At 47.3% G+C, this 19,192-nt stretch overlaps 1 protein-coding gene across 6 annotated transcripts in view; it reads right to left on the bottom strand.

The window, feature by feature from the left end:
* Positions 1 to 19,192, bottom strand: part of PPP6R2 (protein phosphatase 6 regulatory subunit 2) — an 82,672-nt gene that overhangs the window by 61,780 nt on the left and 1,700 nt on the right. The window contains exon 1 of one of the 6 annotated variants that reach the window (XM_039234784.1): positions 13,359 to 13,379. The exons of the other annotated variants lie outside the window; for them this stretch is intronic. The gene's annotated coding sequence lies outside the window, so the exon portion shown is untranslated. Of the gene's footprint in view, positions 1 to 13,358; positions 13,380 to 19,192 lie in introns of those variants that run through there. 6 annotated transcript variants of the gene reach the window in all.

Here is a 19,192-nt window from a genome sequence, read left to right as displayed (position 1 = left end):
CTGCTCCTGCCAATTTGCTTTGATCCTCACGAGGGACCAGGATGGCTGAACTCACTACAGACTGGGAAGCTTAAAAAATTAGAGATTTCCTTTCTCATAGTCCTGGAGGCTGGGATTAGGGGCCAACATGGCTTTGGTGCAAGTCCTTTCCTGGCTTATAGACAGCTGCCTTGGTGTGTGCATGTGGAGAAAGAGATCTCTCTTTTCCCCTTCTTCTAAGGCCACTGAATTAGGATTCACCCATTTGACCTCATTTAACCTTAGTTACTTTCTAAAAGTCTATTTCCAAATATGATCACTTTGGGGATTAGAGCATCAACATACGAATTATGGGGACACACAAAACAGTTCACAGCACAGAACCCCAAAGAGGGTCTTCCTGTGACCATATCGAGAAAGAAGTTGATGGGGCACCTGGGGGGCTCAGCTGGTTGGGCATGTGGCTCTTGATTTCAGCTCAGGTCATGACCTCATGGTGATGGGATCAATCCCCACGTCAGTCTTCACAGAGGGTGTAGAACCTGCTTGGGATTCTCCTTCCCTCTCTCTGCCCTTCCCCTGTTTGTGCTTTCTCTCTCTCTCTCTCTCAAAATAAATGAATATTAAAAAAAAAAAAAAGTTGACAACAGTAAAAGGCGGAAGCAACTCAAATGTCTACTGATGGCCAAAGGGATAAACAAAATGTGGCCCATCTATATAATGGAGTATTATTTAGCCTTAAAAAGGAACTTCTGAGATGCCTGGGTGGCTCAATCAGTTGAGTGTCCAACTCTTGACTTCAGTTCAGGTTATGATCCCAGGGTCATGAGATCAAGACCTGTGTTGGGCTCTGTGCTGAGCATGGAGCCTACTTAAAATTCTCTCTTTCTCCCTCTGCCCCTCTCCCCAACTCGTGCACTCATTCTCTCAAAAATAAGATTCTCTCTCTCTTGGGGCGCCTGGGTGGCTTAGTCGGTTAAGCGTCCGGCTTTCGCGTAGGTCATGATCTCGCGGTTCGTGGGTTCGAGCCCCGCGTCGGGCTCTGTGCTGACTGCCAGCTCAGAGCCTGGAGCCTATTTCAGAGTCTGTGTCTCCCTCTCTCTCTGACCCTCCCCTGCTCACGCTGTCTCTCTCTCTCCTAGAAATAAATAAAAATATTAAAAAAAAAAAAAAAAGATTCTCTCTCTCCCCCCCTGCCCCTCTCTCCAGCTCACATGTACGTGCTCTCCTCTCTCTCACTCTAAAAAATGAAAATAAAAAGGAAGGAACTCCTCATGCCTGCCGCACTATGAGTGAACCTTGAGGGCACTGTGCTTAGTGAAAGAAGCCATCACAGAAGGACAAGTCCCATGTGGTTCCACGTCTATGAGGCGCCTGGGGTGGTCAGATTCACAGACACAAAGTATAGAGATGGTGGTGCTGGGGGAGGGGGCTGGGGGGAGAGGGTGAGTGTCTGATGGGGAGGGAGTTCCAGTTTGCGAAGAGGGAAAAGTTCTGGAGATGGGTGGGGGGATGGGCGCACAACAATGTGAATGCACTTAGTGTCCCTAACTATGCACTTAAAATTTATTAAAATGAGGGGCACCTGGGTGGCTCTGTTGGTTAAGTGTCTGACTTCAGCTGAGGTCATGACTCCTGGTCTGTGAGTTCAAACCCCACGTCAGGCTCTGTGCTGACAGCTTGGAGCCTGGAGCCTGCTTCAGATTGTGTGTGTGGGGGGGGGGGGCGCGCGCGCGCGCGTGCGCGTGTGTGTGTGTGTGTGTGTGTGTGTGTGTGTGTGTGTGTGTCTCTCTCTCTCTCTCTGCCCCTCCCCTGCTCACGCTCTCTCTCCCTCTCAAAAATAAACATTAAAGAAATTTTTTAAAAATGTATTAAAATGATGTTTTATGTTACATGTTTTTACTAGAATTTAAAAGTTAAAAAAAAAAAGAAAAAAGAAGAGGTCCTGGGTAAGTCAATTAGCCCCTCTCTGTGCCTCAGTTTCCTCATCTACAAAAGGTGGGCAACAATACCTGCCTTGGACACTACCAGTGAGAACTGAAAGAAATCAATGTAAAGATCTTAGAAAAATGCCTGGGGCACCTAGGGGGCTCGGTCAGTTGAGCATCCAACTTGGGCTCGGGTCATGATCTCATGGCTCGTGGGTTTGAGCCCCACATTTGGCTCTGTGCTGACAGCTCAAAGCCTGCTTTGGATCCTCTGTCTCCCTTTCTCTCTGTCCCTCCCCCACTCGTACTCTGTCTCTCTCTCTCTCTCTCAAAAATAAAATAAACATTAAAAATTAAAAAAAAAAAGATCTTAGAAAAACGCCTGACATGTGAAAAGCCTTAATATGTGCTAGCTGCTACTAGTTTTTACTATTATTAACTTATGAAAGTTAACTACCAGAATTAAACAGCTACGAAAAGTTCGAAAATAGTTGTTTCTTTGGAATAGGACTAGAAGATGGGAAGGCTCCATGTAAGAATAGATTTTTTAAATTAGAAGCCTCATAGATTCATTACTATGATAAACATGCATTTCTTAAAAAAGCCCATTAGAGAATCAGAAGTATAAATATATAGAAACAAACTTGAAATTCTACAGGAAAACCCTTTCTAGCAAAATAAATAAATGGGGCAACAACGGAGAGAAACTGGATCCCAAAGCAAGTGCCGGGGGAGGGCTGCGATCAGACCTTCCCAGGCCAGCCAGGCCCCCGGGCAGAGAGCAGGAGGGGCCAGCAGGCCGGGGAGGGAGCAGCTGCGGACAGCTGGGACGGCTGCCTCTCTGGCCTGCGGGTTCCCAGCTCCTAACTCTGGCAGGGGTCCCCGGAAAGAGGGGCCAAAAAAAAAGTGGAGAACCTTCCAGGAGAATGAGTGCATGAGCGCTGCGGTTGGGGAACAGGAAAGCACAGCCTGGCTAATGCCAGAAGGATGCAAAGGAATTTTTTTTAGAAAGGAAGCTAGCTCCACTCAGAAGCAAATATTCTAAACCTTGCGCTTCTGGAGCAGGAGCTGGCCCACAGGGACAGTGGCCACAGAAGAGCGCCCCGCCACCGGATTCCCACCCCTCCGGCCACGTCCCATTGCGAGGGCTACAATGCCAAGTGCTGCAGGTGGAAGGAAGCAGCAGCCAGACAGAGAAGACAGCAGGGGAGAGGCCCACCGCAGCAGCACAGAGCGGTCGCGGAGCCCACCCTCGGCGGGCAGCCGCCTACAGGCCCGCAGGGACCCAGGGCACAAGGACCCATCTGCCAGTTTCTACAAGAAAGGCCGGAAACGAGATTTTCTTAAATCCCCAAATCCATTCAGATGTTAACAACTAATTTTTTTTAAGTTTATTTATTTTTGGGACAGAGACAGCATGAGCGAGGGAGGGACAGAGAGAGAGAGAGAGAGAGAGAGAGAGAGAGGGAGAGAGGGAATCCCAAGCAGGCTCCACACTTGTCAGCACAGAGCCCAACGAGGGGCTCAAACTCACGAGCTGAAACCAAGAGTCGGACACTTAACCGACTGAGCCACCCAGGCGCCCCAACAACTAATTTAACTTTTCAGCACTACGCGGGCCAACACTGTGAAGAACACGTGAACCCTTCTCACCCCCGCTGACCCCAGCCCAGGAGCTGTGAGGACGAGATGAGACCCACATGCAGAGGCAGCATCCACCCCACAGCTGGCTTACAGGGAAGCAACAACCTGCCATCAGCCTGGGTGCCACCACCCCAACCACAGCCCGCCTACGTGCCTGCACACCCTGGGGCTTCAAGCTACCAAAAGCAGCATTTCTCCTCTTGGTGGTGGAGCTCAGCTCGTCTCCCACCGAAGTCTGATAAAGGTGATCAACACATCGCCCCACCAGACACCTTGAGCAAGAGCTGTGTCAGGCCTGAGCAGGCTCTCGCCTTCTCTGGGTTTTCTCAAGAGCTCCCTCCCGGCTGTGGGGCGTGATGAAGAGAAGACTAAAGTGAAAGCTGAAGACCCCGTCTGCGCGCTGCCACTCTGCCTGGCTGAGCACAGAGCCAGCGGGCACTGTTATCACGCACTCTCCCCACCTATGCTAAGCACCGGGCCCCCATTTTCCTTCCTGGAGACAAACACAGAAACCCAAGCAAAGAAGCCGCCAGGGCAGCAGACCTGACGGTGGGAGATGCTCTCTGGCCCCAAAGGCTCTGGCATGAAGTCACAGCCTCCACCACTGACTAGTTCCGCAATCCGGGCCCGATGTGTACGTGATGCAAGTAAAAATGTGACTCACTGACAGAGAGATGTCAAGACTGCTACCACTGGCCTAGGACAGGGGCCAACACCAGATGCCTCCCCGGGGCCACCACGGAGAGAAAAGGAATCAACTACATCTTCCTCAACTTACATGTACTATACTGAACGCTGAATTCAAAGTGACAAACAGAATGGCGGTCTGGGTACAGGATGGCTGTTGACCTCTGATCGTGGGCTGACTGGGAGCTGAGGCCACTGCCCAGCAACACAGGAGGATTGTGTACCACGTGCCACTAGCCCAGGAAAAGAGCCACATTCAAAATCCCAAGTACAGTTTCTATGGAACGTGTGCCATTTCCACACCATCACAAAGTTGAAAAATGGTAAGTCGAACCACCGGAAATCGAGGCCTGCCTGTACAGGGACGCACAGACACACCACGCCGAGGCCCCAGTGTGCATCTGCCCCACACAGCAAACAACAGACCGTGCCCGCACCGCGTGTGCTCGCGACACTGTGGCCCGGGGAAAACCAGAACCAAGGACGGGGGGGGCACACTCTGGGCCGAGGCTCTTGGAAGGACAAATAACTGGAGACACGTGGCTAAAGGCGCTGCCAAACACGCAGGAAAAAAGCCCCAACAAGCACACGGCAGAAGCCAGGGCAATGGACAGAGTTGAGTCCAAACAAGAGCACAAGAGAACGAACTCCAGAAACTGACTGCAGGGTTACACTTGCCACGAGAGAGGGGGCCACCTGGGGCTGCTCTCATGGGCACTCCGCCATGTGCAAGCACGTGTGAGTCCAGCACAACTCAGTGCAGCAGGGAGTTTGCCACTAAGCCCAGTTCACAGGGTAAAAAGCAGAGGTCTCAGTAATTCTCGCACTAGCCCAAGGCCACAGGTTAATAAACATCACTTCAAAACTTGAACCCGGACTGGCTGACAGCAAAGTCCACGTTCTCAATCTCCACGTGACACCAGATACTGGCCCAGTCAATAAAGAAAAACAGGAGATCTCAAAGGAGATACAAAAAGAGTTACCATGATGGAGGCAGATAACATGAAGGCACCAACCAGGACTGGCCAAGCCAAGAAAGGGTCAGAAGCAGGTCTCATACGCTTGAGGGGAAATGAGACCCTGAGGAGAGAAGAGGAGGTCTTCAAAATGAAACAGTCAATGGGCTTCTCTGTGGAGTGATAAACTGTGCTGGCTGCACTTGTGAATGTACTAAAGCCAGTGTACTACACACTTTAAAAACGGTGATCTTACGGCACGTGACCTCCATCTCAGGGCTGTAAGGGAGCAGCCAGTGGGCCCACAGCGGTCCCAGTCCTGAAGAGGAGCTCTGAAGGGTTTCAATGTTGATAACAGCCGGCAGAGAGGACACTGGGTGTCCAAACACAGCCCTACCCCCGCAGGCTGACCTTCAGCAGATCTTGAAGGCTCTCCCTGCCCAGAGTAGGAAGTAGAGCTTCCTACTTGCGAGCCCTGAGGTCAGGGCTACTGGTCCCCTGGGGTGTCCTTGTGGACAGGGACAAAATTACCATCCTCCTAGGGTGGTCGTGAGGACTGACCGGGACAAAGCTCACTGCAAGGAACCAGGGCCACCAAGCGTGCCTGTGTGTGTCAGCCCCCGCGGTGGTTACGCGTGGAAGACGTGACCTCTACAGCCAGCGCATCAAAGTGGCTGCAACCTCAGCTCCAGAGGCAACTGCCTGGCCTACAGCAGTGCTTCCACTTACTGACCTGAATTGCGTTTCTTAAACTCTGTGTCTCAGTCTCCCCAGCTATGAGATAGAGATGATGATGGTATTTACCTCAAAGGACAGTGTGAATATTAAGCAAGATAATCTGTATGAAGTGCTCAAAAACATCTGGTAAACAGGAAGCGCCCAATAAATGTCAGCAATTATCATTAGTCAGGGAGCGGGAAGTTGTTGGTCAGAGAAGGCGTCCATGAGGAAATCTGGCCTGTTTCACTTGTTTTAAATTAACGACCACACATCTCAAGTGAACATTAAGTACAGCCTGGCCTTCGAACTCCAAGAAGTTAGCTCCCCCCTCTTAAGACAACTGAGACAAGTAGCAGATGAGTGCGAATTCTCTACAGCTCCTTGCATCAAGAAGTGAAGTCAAAAAATAATATAATAAAAGAAGAAGTCTATCTGCCCAGCAGGTGCCTCCTGGAGCCTGCTGTAACCACCAGAAGGCAGCTGAGGACAGATGCCATTTTGAGAACCAGCTGCCAGTCTTGCCTCTTGGAGTCCTGTGACAGTGTGGCCTTCCTGAGGGTGACAGAACCCTGGAGAGAGGCCTAAACATGCCGCTGAAGCCCCAGTCATACAAGAAGCCAGGCAGACAACATGAGGAGTGACAGGAGCCATGCTAGCCAAGCCTGGCCCAGTCCAAACTGGGCTCAACCCACAGTCATAACCACAAACAAAGACTGAAGTCCTTAACACTGGGGTGCTCGTTACAAAGCAACAGACACTTTCTTTCAACTCTTTCTTCAACTCTCCAATAACTTTAACCATAAGCACAGAAAAAGCACACGGCCTCAAGTGTGAACTCTGCCATCTTCCTTCCATCAAATCTACCAACTCAAATCACCACATCCACTGCTTTCCCTTCTATTACAATGGAGAAAGGGTCCTTGCTCCCCCCGAAGACCAGCCCCTCCACCTCTGGACCCCACCCTTCACGCCTTCCCAAGACTCCTCCTCTGGTATCTCCAGTCTCCCCTCCTTTCCTAGTACAGTCCTGTCAGGGTCCACACACTTACACACACACACACACACACACACACACACACACACACACACACACACACACACACACACACCTCTGCCCCACATACACTTCTCCAATCCCTGTTCACAGCAACGCTTCCTTCAAGAACTGCCTGCCCTTACTGTCCCCAATCCCTCTCCTCCCATCGGGCCTCTCCCCCCAGGATGCCACCAAACCACTTTTGTCAAGGAAGCCAATGGCCTCCAAGGACCGCCTCTCAGTCCTTCCTTCATTCCACATCCCAAAGCTTACAGTGAAGTACCAGCCTCCCTTCGCTTGTGACCCCACACTCTCCTGGTCCTCTCCGGCACCCAGAGCTGCTCCTGGTCAGCTTCCATCTCCTGTGCTCACCTCCACAAGTGGGCACCCCCCCCATGCGCCCCCTGGTCTCCCTTCTCTTCCTCTGTCAGGCACATTATGACACAGGGTTTAAAAGTGCAGGGGGGCCTGGGTGACTCAGAAGGTTAAGTGTCCAACTTCGTGAGTTCAAGCCCCACGCTTTGGAGTCTGTGTCTCCCTCTTTCTCTGCCCTTCTCCCACTCATGCTCTGATTCTGTCTCTCACAAATAAATAAACATTAAAAAAAAAAGTACAGATCTGAGAGTTCCAGTTCCAGCGTATATCTGACTGATCTTACTGATAATTATGAACTGCACAAAATGTGAAAAAACAGCTATTTGAAGGTGCTGGACAACAACCAAAAACACCAAGAAAACGGAGGGCACACAAATCAGTGGAAGGAGAACCAACTACGAGCCCCGCACCGGAACGCCCTGTGGCCGCCCAGCTCGCTCTGAGCACCGGACGGCAGTGCCGGGGGACGGCAGTGCTCATCTCACCACAGGAGGGAGCGAGGTCAGAGTTCAGGGCTATCAGAATGGCTAAAACTGAAAGGGAAAACCCAAAAGAAGCAAAAATCGCACACATCGTCTGCATTAAATTCCTCCCAAACCCTTGACTGACTCCTAAACTACAGATGGCGGGATGAGACACCAATAAACCAAGCAAAAAAAAAAAAAAGTCAAACTCACAGAAACAGAGCAGAAAGTGGCCGCCAGGAGCTGGGTGCAGGTGAAACGGGGAGAGGTTGATCAAAGGGTCCACACACTGACTATGAGTAAGGTCTGAGGACGTCCCGTAAGCCACGGTGACTACAGCTGAGAATGCTGCAGACAGCACAACTTTCCTGCGGTTGTTTTGTTTTGTTTTTACAAGTAGGCTTCATGCCGGCACAGAGCCCAATGCAGGGTCTGAATTCATGCATGACCCCGAGATAAAGACCTGAGATCAAGAGTTGGATGCTTAACCAAGCAAGCCACCCAGGTGTCCCAATTAAGTGTTCTCGAACACACACGAACACACACACACACACACACACCAAGATAAGTAAGTGAGGTGACAGATGTGACAACTGACCAGGTGGGAAGAGTTCTTTCATAATAAAGTTGAAAAACAAAAAAGAAAAACACCAAGTAGAAAGCAACTGCTGTGACGACGAAGAGCTAAGCAAAGATGCCAGCCACTGTCCAGTCCTGGGGGGACAATTTAGAGTTTCAGTTCTGCCAAATTAGAAGGGTTTTCCATTAAAACCTTACACAGGCCACAACTTAGAGGAGTAAAAACCATGTTCCAGAACTAACGGTTATGTCCTGGGGCACCTGGGTGGCTCAGTCAGTTGAGCATCTGACTTTGGCTCAGGTCATGATCTCCCAATTCGTGAGTTCAAGCCCCATCGGGCTCTGTGCTGACAGCTTGGAGCCTGGAGCTGCTTCTGATTCTGTCTCCCCCTCTCTCTGCCCCTCCCCTGCTCGTGCTTTGTCTCTCTCAAATAAATAAACGTTAAAAAGATTTTTTTTTAGTAACAAGCAAATAAAATACCTTAAACACAGTAGGAAAAAAATCAGATGAACAAGAATGATAGCTGACTTCTCAGAACATCAGATGCTAAAAGACAATGGCATAACTTAAAAATGCTAAAAGAAAAAAAGCTGTCAACCTAGAATTCTATATTCAGCAAAAAATGTCCTTCAAAATGAAAGATAAAGAGCTTTACTTCTTTACTGTGCAGAACACACTGATGGTCACCGGGGGGGGGGGGGGGGGGGGGGGGGGGGGTGAGTAAAACAGGGGGGGGGGGGAAATAAGGGACAGGAATTAAAGAGTACACGTATCATGACAAAATAAAATAAAATGATTAAAAAAAGACCTTTTCAAGACAATCAAAAACTGAGGAATTCTGTCCCCAGCACATCCACAATGTAAAGAAAAAACTGAAGGAAGTGCTTCAGGCTGAAATAAAATTATCCCATATAGAAAACTGACCTGCAAAAAGGAAAGAGCAACTTCCCAACTCATTCTCAGGGGATAATATTACCAAAACCAATGACATCATATGAAAAGAAAGTCACATGTAAATCTCCTACGAATATATATAAAGTCTTCAACAAAGCACTAGCAAACCAAATCCACCCACCTAAAAACCATTATAGGGGCACCTAGGTGGCTCAGTCATGGTTGACCATCCAATTCTAGATTTCAGCTCAGATCGTGATCCTGGAGTCGTGGGATCAAGCCCAGAGTCAAGCTCCATGCTAGCGGAGCCTGCTTGAGAGTCTCTCTCTCTGTCTCTCTGCCCGTCTCCCCTGCTCATGCTCTCTTTAAAATAAATTTTTTAGGGGCGCCTGGGTGGCTTAGTCGGTTAAGCGTCCGACTTTCACTTGGGTCATGATCTCGCGGTTCATGGGTTCGAGCCCCGCATCGGGCTCTGAGCTGACTGCCAGCTCAGAGCCTGGAGCCTGTTTCAGAGTCTGTGACTCCCTCTTTCTCTGACCCTCCCCTGCTCACGCTGTCTCTCTCTCTCTCCTAGAAATAAATAAATAAATAAATAAATAAATAAATAAAAACATTTAAAAAATAAAATAAAATAAATTTTTTAAAAAATGTAAAGCATTAGATACCACACCAAGGGTGTTTATCCGAAGACTGTAAAGTTGCTTTAACATATGAAAATTAATGAATATAAAACATCATATTGAGGGGCGCCTGGGTGGCTCAATCAGTTAAGCGTCTGACTCCTGCTCAGGTCATAATCTCGTGGTTCATGAGTTTGAGCCCCATGTTGGGCTCTGTGCTGACAGCTCAGAGCCTAGAGCCTGCCTCAGATTGTGTGTGTGTGTGTGTATGTGTGTGTGTGTGTGTGTGTCTGTCTGTCTCTACCCCTCCCCAGGTCATACTCTTGTCTCTCTCTCAAAAATGAATAAAACACTCAAGTTTAACACACTACATTGACAGAATGAAAGACAGAAATCAAATAATCTCAATAGATGCACAAAAGGCATCTGAAAATATCCAACACCCTTTCATAGGTAAAAAAAAATTCCATAAAACAAGACTAGAAAGCAACTTCCTCAACCACTGAAGGCCCACAATCACCACTTCTATTCAACAATGAATTAGAGGTTCTAGCCAGTACAATCAAGAAAAAGAAAAAGAAAAAAGGCATAAGGACTGGAAAAGTAAAACTGTCTTTATTTGAAATATGATTATAGAGATGGAAAATCCAAAGGAACATACAAACATTCTACAAGAACTGATAAGTGAATTGAGCAAGTTGCAGGATACATGATCAGCATACACAAACCACCTGTTTTTATATGTTAACAACAAATAATTTAAAAATAGAAAATATTTTATTTTTTTAATTTTTTTATTGCTTTTATTTATTTCTGAGAGCAAGAGAGACAGCGTGAGCAGGGGAGGGTCAGAAAGAGAGGGAGACACAGAATCTTAAACAGGCTCCAGGCTCTGAGCTAGCTGTCAGTACAGAGCCCAATGAGGGGCTCAAACCCACAAACCGTGAGATCATGACCTGAACCGAAGTCGGACGCTTAACCGACTGAGCCACCCAGGCGACCCTAGAAAATATTTTAAATAACATAAAAAATATCAGGGGCACCTGGGTGGCTCATTTGGTTAAGATTCCCACTGCTGGTTTTGGCTCAGATCATGATCTCACAGTTCGTGATTTCAAGCACTGCTACGCTGTTAGCGCAGAGACTGCTTGGGATCCTCTCTCTCTGCCCCTCCCCTGCTTGGGTTCACTCTCTCTCAAAACAAATAATAAATAAACTTAATTTTTTTTTTTAATATCAAATACCTACAAACATACTGAATGTAAAAAAATGTATCTTCAAACTGAAAACCATAAAACATTGCTGAAACACTTCAAGAAGATTTAAATGGAGAGATAGACCATCTGCACAGATCAAAAGACTCTATGTTAATAATTCAATTCTAAAACTAATCCATGGGGTGCCAGGGTGGCTCAGTCAGTTAAGCATCCAACTTCGGCTCAGGTCATGATCTCACCATTCATGAGTTAGAGCCCTGCATCGGGCTTGCTGCTATCAGAGAACAGTTCGCTTCAAATCCTGTCTCCCGGCCTCTCTGCCCCTCCCCTGCTGGTGCACATGGTCTCTCTCCCTCTCTCAAAAATAAACATTAAATAAAATAAAATTGATCTACAGATTCAATCTAACCCCAACCAAACTTCTAGCAAAAATTTCTATACATAGTGGTTACTCTAAAACTGGCAAGACAATTTTGTAGAGGAATAAAGGTGGACTTTTTGTAGAATAAAGGAATTACGCTACCTGATTTCAAAACTTACCATTAATTACAGTAATTAATACAGTGCGGTATTGGCATAGGATAGAAAAATAGACCAATCGAATATACCAAAACCCAGAAAGAAGCTTGCCCACACATGTTCAATTAATTTATGACAAATGCTCTAAGATATGATGCTAGAATGATTATGTAACCCCATGAGGGAGGGACAGGGAAGAAGTACCCTGATTTCACCTCACATTAAAAACTAATTCAAGAACTGAGCCTGGGTGGTTCAGTCAGTTAAGTGTCGACTTCGGCTCAGGTCATGATGTCGCAGTTCACAAGTTCGAGCCCCGTGTCAGGCTCTGTGCTGACAGCTCGGAGCCTGGAACCTGCTTCAGATTCCTCGTCTCCCTCTTTCTCTGCCCCTCCCCTGCTCACGCTCTCTCTGTCTCTACCAAAAATAAAATAAAAACATTAAAAAAAATTTTTTTTAATAAAAAGCTAATGCAAGAAGGATTCAGAAAAGAAATCAGTATTTGCTTGGAGATGGAGGCAGGAAAGGGTGGGAGGGATGGGTCCCAAAATGACATGAGGAAATCTGTGGGATGACAGACATTCACTACACTGTGGTGATAATTTCACAGGTATGTACATGTCAAAACTTATCCAATTTTACACTTTAAACACTGTAGTTTATTGTACATCAATTATATCTCCACAAAGCTGTTAAAAAGAAAAAGGGGAATCATAAACCAAAACACAAAAGCTACCTTTATAAAACTTTTATAGGGGTGCCTAGCTGGCTCATTCAGTGGAACACATGACTCTTGATCTCAGGGTTGTGAGTTCAAGCCCCACATCGGTGTAGAGAAAATTTTATTTTAAAAATAAAATCTTTAGGGTGGCTCAGTTGGTTAAGCGTCCAATTCTTGGCTTCAGCACAGGCCATGATCTCGCAATTTCATGGGTTCAAGCCCCACATCGGGCTCTACACTGGCAGCACAGAGCCTCCTTGGGATTCTCTGTCTCCCTCTCTTCCCATCCTCCACTCATTCTCTCTGTCTCTCTCAAAATAAATAAACTGAACAAAAATTTTTTTAATAAAATATTTTAAAAAATTTTTAGCAAAAAAAAAAAAAGAAGAGGACAGTGTCTTCACAACACTTGTGCAGGCAAAATTCTGTAAGGACACATAATAAGCATAAAAGAAAACTACCATCGGGGCACTTGGCTGGCTCGGTCAGAAGAGCATGCGACTCTTGATCTTAGGGTTGTGAGTCTGAGCCCCACACTGAGTGTAGAGGTTACGTAAAAAATTTTAATTAAAAATATATATTGACAAAATTTTGCTTCATCTAAATTAAAAATTTCTGGGAGCGCCTGGGTGGCTCAGTCGGTTGAGCGTCTGACTTCGGTTCAGGTCATGATCTTCAGGTTTGTGGGTTTGAGCCCCGCGTTGGGCTCTGTGCTGACAGCCAGCTCAGAGCCTGGAGCCTGTTTCACATTCTGTGTCTCCCTCTCTCTCTGACCCCGCTCTGCTCATGCTGTCTCTCTCTCAGAAATAAATAAAACATTTAAAAAATTTTTTTAATTAAATATTTCTGTTCATCAGAAGACACAATTAAGAAAAAAAAAGGCAAGGGGTGTCTGGCTGGCTCAGTCAGCAGAACATGCAACTCTTGATCTTGGAAGTCATGAGTTCAAGCCCCATGTTATATGCAGATATTACTTTAAAAAAATTAATTTTAAAAAAGAAAAAATAGGGGTGCCTACCTGGCTCAGGTCAGTAAAACATGCAACTCCTAATATTGAGGGTCATGAGTTCAAGCCCCACGCTGAGTGTGGAGCCTATATATATATTAAAAAAAAAGAAAAGGAAAAAATAAGCAAACCATAAAACAGAAAAAATATTCACCCCTTACACACACACACACACACACACACACACACACACACACGCACATCATAAAGGACTTGTAATCAAAATATTTATAGATTTTAACTCTTAAAATGAACAATTAAAAAAACCCAAAGAGTGGATTAAAAACCTGATAGTTCGCAAGAAAAATATTTAAGTAGATAATTAGCATATAAAAAGTTGTTCACTGGCGCACCTGGGTGGGTCAGTCATTAAGTGCCTGACTTGGACTCAGGTCATGATCTCTCAGTTGAGAGCCTTCCACCCCATGTCAGGCTCTGTGCTGACGACTCAGAGCCTGGAGCCTGCTTTGGATTCTGTGTCTCCTTTTCTCTCCTCTTCCCCCACTCACACTGTGTCTTTTTGTCTCAAAAATAAACATTAAAAAAAAAAAGTCGTTCACCAAAAAAACAAAACAAAACCAAAGTTGTTCACCATCATTATTCATCAGAAAAACGCAAATTAGAGGCGGCTGCGTGGCTTAAGCAGTTCAGGGGTTAAGCATCCAACTTTGGCTGAGGTCATGATCTCATAGTTCAGTTTGGTTTGTGTGTCTGATCCCCGCATCGAGCTCTGTGCCGACAGTTCAGAGCCTGCTTGGGATTCTCATTCTCTCTCTCTCTCTCTCTCTGCCCTTCCCCACTCACACTTTCTCTTTCTCAAAGGAAATTTAAAAAATTAAAAGAAAAACACAAACTAAAATCACTCACTACCAACTGAATAGCTAAAATTAAAAAGACTGACAAAAATAAATAAATGAATGAATGACAATAACAAGAGCTGACACTGATATTGAGAAACTGGAATTTGCATACATTACTGGTGGGAGTGAGAAATGGTATCAGTTTGGAAAGTAGTTTGCAGTTTTCAAAAAAAGGTAAACATTTATCTACACTATGACCCAGCATTTATCTACACTATGACCCAGCAATACCACTCCTAAATATTTACCCCAAAGGAATAATGTATGTCCACAGAAGACATGCCTAAGAATCTCCAGTGACTTTAATCATATTAGCCAAAAAGTGAAAACAACCCAAATATCCATCAACAGGAAAAAAATATATTTTCTCACAAATGAGTACTACTCAAATGAAAAGCATAAACTACAGATATAGACATTAAAATCAATAAATCTCAAGGGGCACCCAACTGGCTCGGTCAGTAGAGCACACAATTCTTGATCTCAGGGCCATTAGTTCAAGGCCCCTGTTGGGCATGGAAATTACTTTTTTTTTTTTTAATGTTTATTCATTTTTGAGACAGAGAGACACACACACACAAAGCATGAGCAGGGGAGGGTCAGAGAGAGAGGGAGACACAGAATCTGAAGCAGGCTCCAGGCTGTGAGCACAGAGCCCAACACCAGGCTTGAACTCACAAGCCATGAGATCACTACCTGAGCCAAAGTTGGATGTTTAACTGAGTCACCCAGGCACCATGGAGATTATTTCTTAAATAAATAAATAAAATCTCAAAAACATTACATTAAGCCAAAGAAGACATACACAAAAGAGCATATATTTTATAATTTCATTTATATGACGTTTGAGGACCTGCAAAATTAATCTGTAATGACAGAAATCAGAACAATGGTTGCCGCAAGATTTGGTGGTTGGTTGTAGTAACTGAAAATGGACACAAGGAACTGTTTAGGAGTGATATAAATGTTCTGTATCTTGACATGAGTGATAGACACACTGGGGTACACATTTGCTAAAATTCATCAAACATTTAAGATCTGTACATTTTACTGGGTATAAAATATTCTTCAATAATTTTTAGTGGTAGAATATTTTTAAAGAAATAAAAGGGGCATCTGGGTGGCTCAGTCGATTGGGCGTCCGACTTCGGCTCAGATCATGATCTCATGGTTCGTGGGTTCGAGCCCTATGTCGGGCTCTGTGCTGACAGCTCAGAGCCTGGAGCCTCCTTCAGATTCTGTGTCTCTCTTTCTCTCTGACCCTCCCCTGCTCACGCTGTCTCTTTCTCTCTCAGAAATAAATAAAACATTAAAAAAAATTTTTTTAAATAAAAAACTGTGCATTCTGTGTTAAAAAGAAAAAGCTGCTTGCGGTACATGGATGTGACATCATTTCTAAGAAGACAACAGCTGAGGAATGGGGTGAGAATCAAACTTCACGATACCCATTTTAGTACCTTCCGGAATTTTACTGTGCGTTCAGATTACCCTGTGTATGAACCACCCACAGGAAGTGAGAGTGAAAAGCACAAACTCTAGAGTCTGACCACCTAAACGGAGTTCTGGTTCTCACATTTATTTACTGTGACCTTGGGTACATTTCTTAATTTGTGCCTCAGTGTTCTCATATAAATAGGAACATTAAGAGTAACTAGAGGGGCACCTGGGTGGTTCAGTTGGTCGAGTATCTGACTCTTGATTTCGGCTCAGGTCATGATCCCAGGGTCACGGGATGGAGCCCCACATCGGGCTCCACACTGAGCGTGGAACCTGCTTAGGTTTCTCTCACTTTCACCCTCTGCCCCCCTCTCTTACACGCGCACACGTGCTCTAAGAAAAAATTAAAGATGTTTAAAGAAAAAAAGATCAGCTATATCATTAAGTTGCTTTAAGAATTAAATGCCGGGGTGCCTGGGTGGCTCAGTCAGTTAAGCATCCAACTCTAGGTTTCGGCTCAGGTCATGATCTCATGGTTCGTGAGAGCAAGCGGCACAGTGAGCGTTGGCACTGTCAGTGCTCAGGATTCAGTCTGCTTGGGATTCTCTCTCTCCCCCTCTCCTACTTGTTCGTTCTCTCTCTCTCTCTCTCTCTCTCTCTCTCGACCAAAAAAAAAAAAAAAAAGAATTAAATGCTTACTGGGTTAGATGTCAAAATAGAAAATTTAGCACTGGCTTTCACTCTCTGGTTTATAATAAATTCTGCACAAGTCACGTACCTGCTTTCTGTCAAAATGTCTATTAGATCTCACAGGATACAAAAATAATGGTAAAGCACTGTGTTTAAAAAAACAAAAAAGAATTAAATAAGATGGTATAGGTAATGTACTTTAAAATACAACTGGGCTTGTTTTCCTAAATAAAGCTTTATTGGAACACATGCATGTGTGCACACAAAGATGCCTGATACACAATCAGCTGCCACTATTTAAAATTTTAAAACAGTATTTTGAAATTATTTTTTTAATGTTTTATTTATTTCTGAGAGAGAGAGAGAAACAGTGTGAGCAGGGGAGGGTCAGAGAGAGAGGGAGACACAGAATCTGAAGCAGCTCCAGGCTCTGAGCTGTCAGCACAGAGCCCGACGCGGGGCTGAACCCACGAACTGTGAGATCATGACCTGAGCCAAAGTCGGACGCTTAACCGACTGAACCGCACAGGAGCCCCTGAAACAGTATTTTGAAAGTCAGCCTTTTTCTTAACCTAAAGAAAAAGTAAGAGGAGGGGCTTTAGTCAGTCTGGCTGGGGTATAAATCCTGAGTCAATCACCTACTTTGTTGTATACCTCTTTTTTCATCTGTAAAAGGGTTAATGAGAGTTTCTATATCCTAGAGTTCTTGGGAAGATTAAATAATTCATTCACAGAAAGCATTTTAAGCAGCAGCACACAATAAACGATCAGCATGTTCTGCTGTGCGTCTGTGTAAAACAACTGCCATTACGAAGGTTTAAACATCACCCCTGTGTTGAGGTCCTATATGCCTGCAGCCTGACCTCTCCTCTGGGCTCCAGATTCTTCTGTGAGATTCCTTCTTGCCAATGACCCTCAGATATGTCAGACGTCACCCACTACTGAAAGCCAAGAGAAAGCCTTACTTTCTACAATTAACACGCTGCACCTGCCACCACCCCACCCTGCCTCTCCTGCTCAGCAGACGGTGCCACAGCCCACCCCCATGGTCCCATCGAGACACCTGGACCTCACCCTGGGCCCTCTCCCCCCACACCCCTTCTCCTCTGTCAGCAAGTCCCAACAGCTCTGACTCCCAAACATCTCCCGAAGTTGAACCCCAAGGTCTAAGCTGCAACCGCACCACTCCCACCACCTCCTCCCGTCCCCTCCCACGCATGTCCTGCCTCCACGATGACGGCCTTCCCCACCTCGATGTCCACCCCGGGTCCCCTGACAACTCGGCCTCACGGCCTGCCAAGAACAGGTGACTCCGAGACCCGTGCTGTACCCTGGCCACATGTCAGTCTTCTCCAGGTTCCTAGAGAAGAGCCACCGCAAGGCCACTGCATGCGCTGTCCCCTCGGCCTGGCAGGCGCTGTCCCCCCCCCCACTCTGCAGGGCATGAACTCACCACCCTGGAATAAAGACCTGAACTGGGATCAAGAGTCTCGCGCTAAACCGACTGAGCCACCCAGGCGCCTGTCCCCCACTCTTCTCACAGCTGGCTGCTTCTCACCTTCCGCCCGCAGCTTAGCTGGCGTGGCTTAGAGCGGCCACAATGGAAGAGAAACAGAAAAGACGGAACGTGGGGTCGAGGTAAACAGCCGAGAGCTCAGCGGTGGCCCCAGCACTGAGAGGCCGAAGGCAAGGCAGGGAGCAGCATGAGGGGCAGGGGACGGGCGGGAGAGCACCGGGGCAAGACGGCGGTGCGGCGACAAAATGGGGCAGAGGTGCAGCGAGAGGCCGGGACGGAACAGCAAGGACGAGGTGGGTGAGCTGGGGGCGACAGCGCCGACTGAGGGCGGTCTGTGGCGAGCGGGTGGACAACGCCAACAGGTGGCAAGGACATGAAGTGGCAGGCGGAGTGTGCAGAAGGCGTCACAGCGAGGTCGGGAAGCCACTGAGGGCGGCCACGAAGGTGCGTGGGGAAGGCAGGGATGATGGAGGCGGAGCGAGGAGTGAGGCCGTGAAGCCACAGAGGGAAGGGGACAGGCTCACTGAGCCCCGAAGCTACAACAGTTATAGACTGAGGAGACGGTGACAGGAAGAGTGACGAAACAGGGGACTGCTTGCAGTGGGCACAGGGGTGGGGGGATTCCCACAGCAACAGGCAGTGAGGGAGGAGAGACAGGCAGAGAGGGAAACAGGTGGGAGCAGGCGGTGGGGGGAGCAGGTAGGGGGGAGCAAATCGAGAGCAGGGAGGAATAAGCAAAGAGGGGGGAGGGAAAGGCAGGGGGCAGCAGGTGGGGGACAGACGGGGGGGCCAGCCGGGGGGAGCAGGCAGGGGAAATAGGCAGTGGGATGGGCAGAGGGAAGGACTAAGCTGGGGCGAGGAGGCAGGGGGGACAGGCAGGGGGGACAGGCAGGGGGGACAGGTTGGGGGCGCAGGAGGAGGGGGAGCACTAAGAAACGGGCCAGGGCACTGATGGTGAGGGTCCCTAACGGGCAGAGGAAGAGGGGCAGGAGCAGTGAGGAGGTGGGTGGGTCACTGACAAGCTGGGGAGACCCACAGGCACGAGGGAGACACTGACGGGGAAGGGAAGCTTCCCTGGGGGGCACTGACACGGGGGGCACTGATGGAGAGGGGATTACAGACGACACTGAGAGCCGAGGAGGACGCCTGGGGGACACCAGGGACGGAGGTGGAGGTGGACACTGCCCTGGGAAACATGAGGGGAGGGAAGAAAAGTGGGGGGGCAGCAGTGATAGGGAGTGACCACTGATGGGGGCACAGTAACAAGTTGGACACTGATAGGGGGACACTGTGGGGGGCACTGACGGGAACACTGTGGGGGGGCACTAATGGGGGGACACTGA

The sequence above is a fragment of the Hyaena hyaena genome, unplaced genomic scaffold (assembly GCF_003009895.1).
Source record: "Hyaena hyaena isolate Hyena2069 unplaced genomic scaffold, ASM300989v1 scaffold_4, whole genome shotgun sequence".
NCBI lineage: Eukaryota > Metazoa > Chordata > Mammalia > Carnivora > Hyaenidae > Hyaena > Hyaena hyaena.
Note: the sequence above shows the minus strand (reverse complement) of the source record. Positions and strands in the feature narration are given on the sequence as shown.